The sequence below is a fragment of the Lagenorhynchus albirostris genome, chromosome 14, assembly GCF_949774975.1.
Source record: "Lagenorhynchus albirostris chromosome 14, mLagAlb1.1, whole genome shotgun sequence".
NCBI lineage: Eukaryota > Metazoa > Chordata > Mammalia > Artiodactyla > Delphinidae > Lagenorhynchus > Lagenorhynchus albirostris.
This window is the reverse complement of record NC_083108.1, coordinates 38,560,712-38,574,026: the sequence shown is the minus strand read 5'-3', so window position 1 is coordinate 38,574,026 and position 13,315 is coordinate 38,560,712. Positions and strand designations below refer to the sequence as shown.

Genomic DNA, 13,315 nt, shown 5'->3' with positions numbered 1-13,315 from the left:
AGAATAATGGATCAAGATAATACCATCTAAACCACTGATTACTTATATCACCAAAAACCTAGATAACCAGACATTATACTATATGTGATATAATAGAAAATTCACAGTACCTCCTTTGAAGTATTCTTGTCAAATAATCGACCTGCATCTAATCAAGCCTCTAGAACCAGCTACCAGTTTATAAGAGATTAGGAACAGAAGAACATGTTAGACAATGCCACAGGGATGCCATCAGCCAAATCCAGAACCTGGGAAATTCTACAGGATAAGTGATGTGGTTTCTACAATAAGTAAATAGCAAGAAAAAAGGGGGCAGGAGAGGAGAGATTTAGAAATTTAAAATGCCGTAAAAGAGGTAGCAACCGGCACTTCTCTGGTGGCACAGCGGTTAAGAAGCTGCCTGCCAACGCCGGGGACCCGGGTTCGATCCCTGGTCCAGGAAGATCCCACGTGCCTTGGAGCAAGTAAGCCTGTGTGCCACAACTACTGAAGCCCGTGCACCTAGAGCCTGTGCTCTGCAACAAGAAAAGCCACCGCAAGAAGACGGCGCACTGCCATGAAGAGTAGCCCCTGCTCGCCGCAACTAGAGAAAGCCTGCACGCAGCAACGAAGACCCAACGCAGCCAAAAATAAACAGATAAATAAATTTGTTAAAAAGAAAGACCTAGCAACCAACCAATTTGTGTAGATAGAATTTGTTTAGATCCTGGTTTCAATATATCAACTGAGAAGAAAAAACTATTTGTGGACTATCAGAGAAATATGAACACTGAATATTAGATGATATTAATGAATTAATGTTAAAGGTATGATAATGGTATTGTTCTGTTTTTAAAATAGAGTTTTTCTCTCTTAGGCAAACATTTGGAAATATTTACAGATGAACTGATATGATAATTGCGATTTGCTTTAAAATAATGGATGGAGATCCAGAGGGAATGGGGAAGTAGAGAAGAAAGAAGAATGGCCATGTGCTGATAACTGTTGAAGCCGGGCCATGTGTACTTTGGGGTCCATTATACTATTCTCTCTACTTTTGTGTAGGATGAAGATGTCCATAATAGAAAGGGTTTTGTTTTCTTTCTTTCTTTCTTTTCTTTGGCCAAGCCACATGGCTTGCAGGATCCTAGTTCCCTGACCAAGGATTGAACCCGGGCCCTTGGCAGTGAAAGTGCCAAGTCCTAACCGCTGGACCGCCAGGGAATTCCCAGGGTTTTATTTTCTGTATTTTTCTTAAGTGAGTTCCAAGAGGATAGGACCTTGCCTCTTCCTCCTTCTGTACTAGTTTCTCTAGAGGTGCCGTAACAAAGGACCACAAACTGGGAGTTTAAACAATAGAAATGTATTTTCTCCCTGTTCTGGAGGCTGAAAGTCCAACATCAAGGGGTCAGCAGGTTTGGTTCCTTCTAAGGGCCATGAGGGGAAGATCTGTTCCAGGCCTCTCCTTGGTTCATCGATGGTTATCTTCTCCCAGTGTCTTCACATCATCTTCCCTTGGTGTTAATGTCTGTATCCAAATCTTCCTTTTCTTGTAAGCACACCAGTCACATGGGGTGGGGGCCCACCCTAATGACCTCTTTTAACTTAATTATCTCTGTAAAGTAATTTTGACTCTAAACACAGTCACATTCTGAGGCACTGAGAGTTAGAACTTCGATATATGAATGGGGGGGCGGTTGACACAATTCAGCCCATAACACTGAACTAACCCCACCTTGCACGGTGCCTGGAAAATAGAGGGGCTCTAATAACTTTTTTTCAAATGAATCAGTGATGTTAGAAGATGGCAGCTGGGCGGCAAGACCCTGCTGCCTGAATTCTCCCCTTTCTGCAATGTCTTCTTGCTGTAGTTTTAATGACGGGGGTCCTTTCCATCTAGTCTGGGGGCCTGAGTTTGTTGCTGTCAGGGCATAGTTAGCAGGAAAACAATGCAAGGCAGATCAGCACAGGGTTGGATTACCGCCACCGCAGTTCTGCGAAGCTCCATCGTAGGCGATTTATTGTGAACATGGTTTTAGTAGCAAGACAGTCAGACAAGACTGAGTACATCACCCCAGGCAAGGTCCAACGGGGCCTGACAATTGCCTGCATTCCCCAGACTTGGTGCTTTCTCCAATCATTATTGCCCGCTTAACCTCAAATGAATGAGTACTCAGAGCCCGTGCCCTCAAAGGTGATGGGGAGACACAGGCTATCATAGTTAACAGATGGGAGTTCCACTGAAGTGTTTAAAAGCCAATAAGGTCTCTTTAATTCAGCTGTGCACGTTAATAGCCAAAATGAAACAAGAACATATCTGCAATAAAAAGGTACAATATAGTCCTTTCAGTCTCAAATACATTTAACTACTTAACTATTGATCCATTTATTCCTTTGATTTTTGCCTATGATGTAAAAGAATAAGAGATAATTAACTAATTCAAAGTTATTGAATGTATGACCTACTTTAAAATTATGTTCAAAACCTCAAAATCAGGCAGTTACAGCAATATTAAAGCATTTCGGATAAACGCTGTCTTGCCAGCTATTTCTTTCCTTTCCTTTTCATCTCTGGCTTGCAAATTTTAAAAAAGGCACCTCAATTCTTTAAGATAATTTTTTCCCAATTATAAATTCTTCATGTTCACTGAAGAAAATTTTGAAGACACAGAAAAGCTTGAAGAAAACATTTAATCCCAACCTCAGAGAGACCTATGCTTAAACTTTCAGTATTTTCTTCCAGTTGTTCATTTAAACATTTATTCTCTATGTCATATTTTCATCCCAGTTTGGCATTATGCCAAGTCTTTTCCCCATGCCATTAGAATTCTTGTAAATATCATTTTTTTCTCTTTACTTCTTTATTGAGGTATTTCTTGTATTCAACAAGTACACAAATCGTAGGTGTACAGATTGATGAACTTTGACATATGTATAGACCCACATAACCATCATTCCAGATCTCTCTATAAAATATTTCCAACACTTCAAAGCTCCTTTTTGCCCCCTCCAATTGTGCCTATTCTTTTTTTTTTAATTGAAGATTTCTTGATTTACAGTGTTGTGTTAGTTTCAGGTATACAGCAAAGAGATTCAGTTATATATATATGTATATATATAAAATATATATTTATGTTCTTCTTCAGATTCAATTTTGCCTATTCTTTTTTTAATATTTTATTTATTTATTTTTTGGCTGTGACACATGGCTTGGGGGACCTTAGTTCCCTGACCCGTGCCCCCTGCAGTGGAAGCACAGAGTCTTAACTACTGGACCGCCAGGGAATTCCCTTGACTATTCTTGATCTTGATATAAGTGGAGCCGTGTCTCAAGTACTCTTATGTAGTTTCTTTCACTAAATGTTAGCTCTATGAGATTTATCCGTGTTTCTGAGTATTCCAGTAGTTTATTCTTTTTTTTCTAACTGCTGTACAGAATCCCATTGTTTGAAAATGTCAACAGTTACTTATTCATTTTTTTACGGATGGACATCTGTGTTTTTTCCAGTTTAGGGTTATTATGAGTAAAGCTGCTATGACCATTCTTGTGCCTGTCTATTTCTGGACATAGGCACCTATCTCTCTTGGGTACACATCCAGTAGAATTGCTACATCTTATGATAAATGTATGTTTTAGCTTTGGCAGATGTTGCCCACCATTTGGTAAAGCAGTAATACCGATTCACCCTCCCACCAGCATCGTATGAGAGTTCCAGTTATTCCCATTCTCACCAGCACTTGGTATTGACAGGCTTTTAAATGTTGGTCATTCTCCTGGGTGTATAGTTGTTTCTCACTGTGGTTTTAATTTACATTTTCCTGGTAACTAAGGGTGTTGAGCACCTTTTCAATTTGGATATCTCTTTTGTGAATTGCCTGTTCAGATATTTGGCTATTATTCTATTTGTTTGCCTGCCATTTTCTTATTTATTTGTAGGAATTCTTTAAGTATCTGGTGATCTTGACTTGAAGGGGTTACTTATATTTAAGAACTAACTAAAACTTCAGAGAACATGGGCTTTATTATAGAGTGATGGGGGTTTTCTGGGGGTTACTCTCAAAGGTTTCTGGAAGATTCTAGAAGCCTTTTCTTTGGATCATTCAGACTCCCCAGAAGAGACTCCATCAATGAAGGATGAGCTGTGTTGATGAACCCAACCAAGAAATGGATGAAAGGAATGGGGAAAATGGGCAGTCAAGGGATTACTGGAATCAAAGAACATGGTGATGTAAATGGTGAGGGCTGGGAATTCCTTCAACCCAAATAAGGTAATAAAAGGTGGGAAAAGTTAGGAGAAAAATTAGGGTAAGAGGTGTGTTAAATGTGTGGTTTCTTGTGTTGGGGAGCCAGGGCAGCGGAGAGGGTGACGGTTCTTACAGTTCAGTGTTTGCTGTTCACTTGATTTCACCTGTTGCCAGGCCTGCGGGTGACCTCCAGCTACCCCTGCACCCTGCACCCCTACATGTGGGCCTCAGAGGTTCACAGGACCAACCATGTAATTTATGGGGCCCAGTGCAAAATGAAAATGCAGAGCCCCTTGTTCAAAATGTATTCAGAATTCCGTGGGGGAAATGGGGAGATGTTGATCAAAGGGTACAGACATTCAGTTATAAGATGACTATGTTGCTGAGATCTAAGGTACAGCCTGGTGACTGTAGTTAACAATATTGAATTATACACTTGAGAGTTGCTGTGAGAGTAGAGCTTTAATGTTCTCACCGTAACAACAACAAGAAAATGGCAATTATGTGAGGTGAAGGGTGTGTAAACTAACCTTCCTGTGGTAAGCATTTTGTAATATATAATGTATATATATGTGTATCAAGTCATCATATTGTACGCCTTAAACGTACGCAGTGTTGTATGTCAATTATATCTTGACAAAGCTGAAAAAAAAGTAACTGTGGTGGGAATAATGAACCAAATCATATAAAGGTTGATGTGGTAATAACATCAAATCTGATCTTTAAACCTTTATATCCAAATTCCTGCTGGCAAGAAACATAGTCACCAAAAGGCCAGGCTTTAAAAAGTATTTAAAATGTCCAGGCAAGGGATAAAGTATTTATGTCTGGACTTAACACAGTGAGTGAACATTTTCTTCGAATCCATTGAATGAGGGGATTTACTCAACATAAAAAAAAGAAAAGAAAAGAATTTCAACATAGGAAGAGCAGAGCATTCATCCACAAGCTGCAGGAACATGAAGCAGACCCTTGCGGTTCAATTTCTCAAAAGAATAACCTCCCCTTGCCCGTTTGAGGGAGGTGGTGTAGGATGGAGGTATTTAAGAGGGGAATCAACCTGGTGGTCCCTCTGGCCCGGAGGCAGTTCCCCCATCCCCTCGCCCTTGGTTTTGAGGCCACCTAAGAGGTGCCTGCTGGGTTCTGGGCGAGCCCTCTCTCCTCTCAGCAGCCTCTCTCTGAACTTCCTTAAATCAATTCTCTCTCCTTCCTCTTTCTGTTCATCTTTTTTAAAAAATGGATTCAAATTTCTCATCCATTGTTGTCTTTAATGTTCTCTGTCCTCATGGGTGAACGTATTCCTCATTTATTTACTATAATTTAGTGGGATTTTAGGGGGAGCGGAGTTCAGTGCCTGAGACTGGTCTGCCACTTAGGGCCTTGAAGAGCAATCCACCAAGAGGGGACAACAGCAAGCTCCTAAGGGGCTTTTGGTGATGTGTTGAATCTCTCTGCCGCGCCAGCTCTGGAGCCAGGCTGCGGGGCTCCTATCCCAGCTCTCCAGTCAGCTGCCGCATGACCTGCGCATGTTACTGCTTCCGTTATGCCTTAGTTTTCTTACCGATGCAACAGGGCTATTATAATAGTACTACTGATGCGGAAAGCTTGGCCTTTGTGCACGGGTGCTGAATCAAGTCTCGGAGACAGTTTTAGGTGAAGTAGAAAAGAATAGCTTTATTGCTTTGCCAGGCAAAGGCGGACGTAGCAGGCTCGTGCCTCTCAAAATTGTGTGCCCCCAACCTGGGAGGATTTCATGAGGAGTCTTATAGGAACAGTTCAAGGGTGGACTTGCTGATAAGATTAGGGTGTGTGCAGGCTCTCCTGAATCTTGATGAGTTTCTCTGGTTCCTTTAATCTGGCCTCAGGTGGTTTCTTGCCTGCTCCTCCCTTGATTAGCAACTCTTCAAATCTGCCCTTTGGAACTCAGGGAAGGTCATGGAGGCTGGAGTCTGTCCCCTACACACAAGAAACAGGGGACAGAAAGACTTCCATGCCCTGGAGTCCCACAGGGTCCTGCTTGTTAATACAACATTATGAGTTAGTATCTGAAAACCCAGAAAAGTTTCTTATTGAGATGAAGAGGGGAAGGTGAGTCTCCCATGACTGGAGCAAACAACACCTCTGTGGGGTACTTCCCCCAGAAACGGGAACAGTCAGTGGGCTTTGAAAAGAGGACTGAGGGTCTGCTGACAGCTTGGGAACACTTCTCATTTTGCTTTTTGTAGATTTTGATCACTTGATGTATGGTCAGGCCACTCAAGGTGGCTGTTCTCTTGCTCTCTGTACATCCCCTGCCCGACCAGTGCCTGCTTCACCTACACCCTCCTCACCTGACTGACCTTCCTGCATACTTGCCCCAGGCCCCAGCTGGTGATTGTTCTTATCAGAGGGGTGGTGAGGGGCATGCCCCCCTGCTAGTCTCTCTGGTAACTGATGAGCCAACCTGAGGTCAATTCCCCTGTAACTGGCAATCTCCCCTTCCCCCCTGGGAGCGAAGACTGCTGCCATGTTCTGCCCATCTTCTGCCACACACGGTGGGGTGTCTCTCCAGAACCTTCCTTCCCCCTTCCATTAATCTACTGATGTCTCCTTTGCTGACTCTGGGCTCTTTCTTCCATCTTGAAGCTGGGCAAGTACAGTCCTTGCAGGTCTGCAGGATGCAGCCCAACACTTGGTTTACCAGGTTGACCTTGGCCCAGAATGTGGAAGAACAAGCCACTACTTTCTCATCTGAACTGTTTGTGGAACCACCCTCTTCCCTCTCCCCACTTCCGTTTGGGCTTCTGGTTCAGGTCTGCAGGTCTGGAGGGTCCAGATCTGACCCCAGCTTCCCAGAAGTTCAGTTACTGACAAAGGTTGTCAGTGACTGGGATCCCACTGGTATGAGGGGCACGTGTGCTGGCCAAGGCTCTTTTGGTTACTAGTGGCAGAAACCCAGATATTATAAGGTAAATGAAGAAAGTTTTGGCTAAAGTAAATAATCCATGATGAGACAGGTTGGAGCAGGCCTCAGAGACAACAGCAACTCATTCTCTCTGCATTCATATCTCGGCTTCTGCCTGTGTGTGACTCATTCTCTCACTCTGGTATGTACAACAGGGGCCACGGCCACTAGAGCTTCAGGATTCGAGCCGGGCAGCCGCTCTACTATCTTCTACACGGCTGTACTTATGGCTTTGTGAAGTTATCTATAGCATTAACAGACCTAGAAGCGCATGCATGCATGGGGGCTAGGGTTTCATTTTAAAAGATAAAGGGTGACTCTGTAACACATCTGAGAGCGTTCTTATCTCCTTGGACCTTGAGTGACAATAAGCAAAAAGTGAATGACGGGGAAAATCAGAGTACAGCAGAACACCATCTGCATGGACTTTTTCTCTTAGTCCACTCGGGCTGGCTTTGAAGTGAGCTGCATAACTCATGAGCATTGGAAAAATTCTGGAGCAGAGCCGATTTTCTGTACTGCACCTGAATAAACAAAGGTTCATGAGGTTGCGTCTTCATTTCCCCTTCATCAAAAGTCGATCCCCTTCTTAAAAGGGATACTCACATTTCTAACTTCATATTTTCCCTAACACAAGAGCAATTTAATATTATTCTGATGCCACTTGAGAGAAGAGGTAAAATTCCTAGATCATTGGAAGAAATAATATACACTCCAGAAAGAAAAGAAACCAGGAAATGTAAGGTTCTGAGGAAGTGAATGGAAAAAAAAACTAGAGTCAAAATATGGTTTACTAGAACAAAAAGGTAGCAGAGAAGAAAGAAAGTGAAGAACCAAGGTAGTATGTGAAAAGCACAACTGAGTGAGAATCTAAAAGACCTCCTGGGAAACAAACACAGGATACCCGATAGGTAGATAGATAGATAGATATGGATCCAGGCATGACCAAGGTGGCTTCCTAGATGGCATAGAGTTGAGTGAATATTATCTCAGACCCACTCACAGATGTCCACCCCTGCTGACTTACAGAAAGACAAGTGGCCCAGCTTAAAAGAGACCAGAAAGAATTTTTATTTTAGTTTAGTTTAGTCTATTTTATTTTATTTTTTGGCCGCACCATGCAGCATGCAGGATCCTAGTTCCCCAACCAGGGATCGAACCTATGCACCCTGCAGTGGAGACACGGATTCTTAACCACTAGACTGCCAGGGAAGTCCCCAGAAAGAATTTTTAATATTTGTAAATTATTAGGCAGGAGACTGAAGGCCTAAGGAATATGCATGGTATTGTTGCTACTTCTTGCAAGCCATCTGTGGGACTTTGGGAGAGAAATTGAGGGCAGGAATGGTTTTCTACCGGATGGTATGAGGGCATTTGGCATTCTGGACTTTCACATAAAGGGCTAGAATCAGGTATTTCTAACTAGAGGGGAAGTGGATCCCACAAAGATAGGAAAGAACAGGCTTGCTCAGAGACTAGCTGACATGCTCAGGAGGATTCTAAAGTAAAGTGTATTCATTTTTTTTTAAATAAAGAGATGTACAAAGATGAAAACAAAAATGATTCGGAAGTCTACTGTGCAGAATAAATCTTAACATTAAACAACAAATAGATAAAATAACCCGTGCACTTGTGAGAAAAGTTCAAATAGTACCTGAGAGGTTTTTATACAAAATATGGGTGAGGATGGAGGGGGAGAAAAACCAAGTATGACATGGTGAGCAATAAGTGGGCAAGAGATTCCCAATGATTCTCATGAAGAAAGTGGTTGAGAAACAAGATGATTATGATGACCTCAGTTTCCCTGATGTGCAGAGAATGGCCAATAAGGTAAATTCACAGTTTTAATTAACTAAGACTGGTATTTTGAAATTCAAAAGTAGAATATGATGTAAGAGCTTTCTTTATTCCAAAGAAATATATATTAGGCAGCATACCATGAATATGTGCAGCAACCTTCATTAAGTCAATGTATTTATCAAGCACATGTAATCTGCCAGGAATTTTTCTAGATATTGGAATCCAATACCTGCTCTCAAGGAGCTTATAGTCTATGATCACAAGTTGCTTTTCGAATTCAGCCAGGTATATATAACCCCAAATTGTTCTAGTCAGTAAATAAGGACACACCTGCAAGAAAGCTGTGTTAATTCTCTGAAGGATTTGAGATGTGATCAGTCTTTTTTGAAAACACACACACAGAAGAGGGAAAGAAGGGTGAAGAACCAAAGATGACTTTACACGGTTAGACAGATATGTAAAAATGGAATCAGGAAGATTAAAGTCCAACAGGAGATGGGCCTTGATTTTTTTCTAAGTAAACATTATTGAATGACCCCATATATACCCTAAAGCACAGCAATCACAATTATATCAGTCGTTCATTTTCACAAATTGAACACATCCATGTAACCAGCATCCAGATCAAAAAAACAGAGCACAGCCAGCATCTCCAGAAACCTCCTTATGGCTTCTTCTAATCATCACACACCCCATCCCGCACCCTTGGCTACGGCTAACTGCTATCTCGACTTCTAACACTATACCTTACTTTTGCCAAAAGTAGTTCACTTTCTTAAAACTACTTTGCTCAGGTAAAACCTGCACATATTTAAGTGTGAAATTAAGCACCACCCAGTCAAGGTACTGAACATTTATTTCCATCATCCCTAAAATTTTCCTATGTTTCTTCGTAATCCATCCCACCTGCTACTCCTGTCCCTAGGTGACCTCTGATCTGTTTCTATCACTATGTGAGTTTGCATTTATTAGAATTTTATACAAATGGGATCCTACAATAAATGGGATCATACACCCCTTTTTTTTTTAAGTCTGCCTTCTTTTACTCAATGTAGTGATTTTGAGATTCATCCATGTCGTTTCATAAGTCAGTGGTTTGTTCCTTTGTATGGATGAGTAGTATCTTATTGTATGGCTATAATGGAATTTGTTTATCCATTCACCAGGCTTATAATTATTACAAATAAAGTGGCTGTAAACATTCAGGATCAAGCCTTTGAAGAATTATAAGCTTTCATTTTTCTTGGGCAAATACCTAGAAGTGGAATGGCTGGGTCACATTGTAGGTGTGTCAAGTTGCGGCCAAACTGCCTTCCAAGGTGATGTATGAGAGGGCCAGTTGTGCCCCATTCTCACCACTACTTGCTATTATCAGGCTTTTTAAAGTTTAGTTTTTCTAGTGGATGTATAGTGGGGGTCTCATTGGGGGTTTAGATTGCATTTTCCTGATTACTAGTGATGTGAAGCATCTATTCATGACCTTCTTGGCCATTTTAATATATTCTTTTGTGAATTGTCTGAGTGATTTTTTTTTAATGCCAAGATCAGCAAAAGGGACTTATGCAAATGTTCAGAGGCAAGGGAAGGGAGAGTGGACCATAGATGCAGTGTTGCTGGATAGTAAGGACAAGGCAGACTCTTACCTTGCTTTAGTTTTCTATTTCAGGGGGAAAATCTTCAACCTAAAAGGAGGAATGGCAGCCTGCATATAGGAAGAAATAGCAGATCCATAAAATGAATTGGAGAGTAGAGACCTAGTGGTCCACCAATAATCATTTCCCCCTTCTTTCTTTAGAATCTCCAAGTTTTAGTTCGATATAGGGTGACCAGCCTCTCTTTTTGCCCAGGACTGAGGAGATTCCTAGGATGCAGGACTTCCTAGAAAATACTTAGGTAAACCTAGGGAGAAAGACTTAGGTAAACCTAGGGAGGTCCTTGGCTATCCAAAATGAAGATGATTATTTCCCAGGCTCCCTTTCAGCTAGATGTGGCCATGCAATTAAGTTATGACCGGTGAAATAAAAGCAAAAGTGATGTCAACTTTCTGGGGTGTTCACGGGAAGAGCATGCCCTCCCCTTTCTTCCTTTCTGTCTTCCCACTGGCTCAAATGAAGAAGTGAGAGCAGGAACAGGCACGCCCATCCTCATCTGTGAGATAGAAGCTGCTGGTTAAGAAGGCCAGAGCAACAGGAGAGAAGGACGCAGAGCCCCTGATTATTACGACACTGCCATAACAACCAGAGGTGCCTACCCAGGTTTTACGTAAGAGAGAAGTAAACTTCGATTTTGTTTAAGCTCCTTATTCTAGACCTCCTTACAGCTGCCTACATAATATAGTATACAAGAGCTAAAGTAGGTAGGCTAACTGATTTCAATGGATATAAATGTTTTCAATCTTCAAAAAGAAGGCATAAACAAACCCCAAACTGGTGAGTTTGATGACAATATTGGGTGATTTTTCTACAGTGGATCAATAAAAGGATGTTGTGAGTCACTTAAGAAGGCAGCAGAGATTGCTATGCTCGAACATGGTTGCACCAAGAATTAGTCTTGTTGAACTTGTCTTAGTTTCACTCTTTTGAGATGGTTGTTATACTGGTAGGTCAGCAAGATGTGTGCTTGTAATAAGGCTACTGACAAGAACACACATGGCATTCATGCAGACTTGTTCTGGGTATAAGAACAACTAGGTGGATGAAAAACCAGTCGAACAATCATACCCAGAGGGTATTGAGTATGCATCAACATCAGCTTGGAAGGAAATTTCAAGAGGAAGCTTTGATCTAGCTAAATATTTTATCAGTGATTCGGATAACTAGATAGTGAAGTATTCATCCTATTGGCAGAAGACAAGACAGTAAATACTAATGAAGACAGAATCAGGACTAAAAGCTCTTGCTGGCTAGAATGGCAGAATGAAACTGACAAAGTGAAGTGATAAATGTGTGTTCATGCATTCAGATTGAAAAAAAACCATCCAATAAGATAAGAAATGGGGGAGATATGAATTAATATTAAGTATTTTAGGTGACGGCTCAAAATGAGTCAACAGGACAAAGCTGCAGCAGTCCTGGCTGACTCTGTTAACAGGGTGACAGCGTCTGCCATGCGGGGCATGGCTCTGCTAGCAATGTTCAAAGTGGCAGTTCTCATGCCACGATTTGAAAGATATAGAGGCACAGCTTGGAGAAGGAGTGGAGGAGACATGAAACTAATCTCAAATACTGGCAGGCTAACCTGTGGAGTTCTAACTCTACACAGCCATGGCCCTGGTCCCTCACTCTGACGTTCACACTTCACTCACATTTGTCTGACTATCTACCTGCTCCTGACCTTCAGCTTGCCACTCTATTCCTGTTGCTTATCTTCACATACAGGTTCATCCTGCTGCTCTCAGCTTTGGGAACATTGTCTTTCTGACCTGAGCCCTTGATGTCAAGGAGATTGGGTGGACACAAGAGTGGAGAAGCTAAGTGTGAGCAGTGGTAATGGTCACGCCCCAAGCACTTCCTCTTCAAGCAGTGTCTTTTCAGATTGAGATGCATCAAGAAGGTAGGCAAAAGTAGCAACTTTTTTTTTTGGCTTCGCCGCGTGGCTTGTGGGATCTTAGTTCTGCAACCAGGGATTGAACCTGCGCCCTCAGCAGTGAAGGCACAGAGTCCTAACCCCGGGACCGCCGGGGAATTCCCAAAAGTAGCAACCCTTTTTTCTTTAAATAAATTTATTTATTTATTTTTGGCTGTGTTGGGTCTTCGTTGCTGTGTGCGGGCTTTTCTCTAGTTGCGGTGAGCCGAGTCTACTCCTCCTTGCGGTGCACAGGCTTCTCATTGCAGTGGCTTCTCTTGTTGCAGAGCTCGGGCTCTAGGCACGCGGGCTTCAGGAGTTGTGGCATGTAGGCTCAGTAGTTGTGGCTCACGGGCTCTAGAGCACAGGCTCAGTAGTTGTGGTGCACGGGCTTAGTTGCTCCGCGGCATGTGGGATCTTCCCGGACCAGGGCTCCAACCCATGTCCCCTGCATTGGCAAGCAGATTCTTAACCACTGCACCACCAGGGAAGCCCAGTAGCAACTTTTTAATATGCTCTTTTCTCTGAATTGTAGAAATTGCTGTGCTTCTGAGGCTTAATGGGGAATATGGGGCAGTATGATGAACTACATACCTTAAATAGCCCTCCCAAAGAAACAACTAAAACTGCTGAATAAAATTTTAAAATATGTGTATTTAAAAATGCATCACTGAGCTTGCAGGAAAAAGGCCTCACAAGCCAAAAATGAAACGAAATTTAAATCCAGAGAGGAAAGATAACCCTGAGGTTGGCTTTCACCTTGAGACCATCAGCCCAACCCTG

General features: G+C 42.2%; 1 long non-coding RNA gene across 1 annotated transcript in view; it reads left to right on the top strand.

The window, feature by feature from the left end:
* The window catches only part of LOC132532161 (uncharacterized), a 66,987-nt gene extending 54,428 nt beyond the window's left edge, over positions 1–12,559 (top strand). Inside the window, exon 4 of the long non-coding RNA XR_009544344.1 lies at positions 12,346–12,559. This is a non-coding gene — a long non-coding RNA (uncharacterized LOC132532161). The remainder of the gene's footprint in view (positions 1–12,345) is intronic.
* Positions 12,560–13,315: the final 756 nt, after the last annotated feature.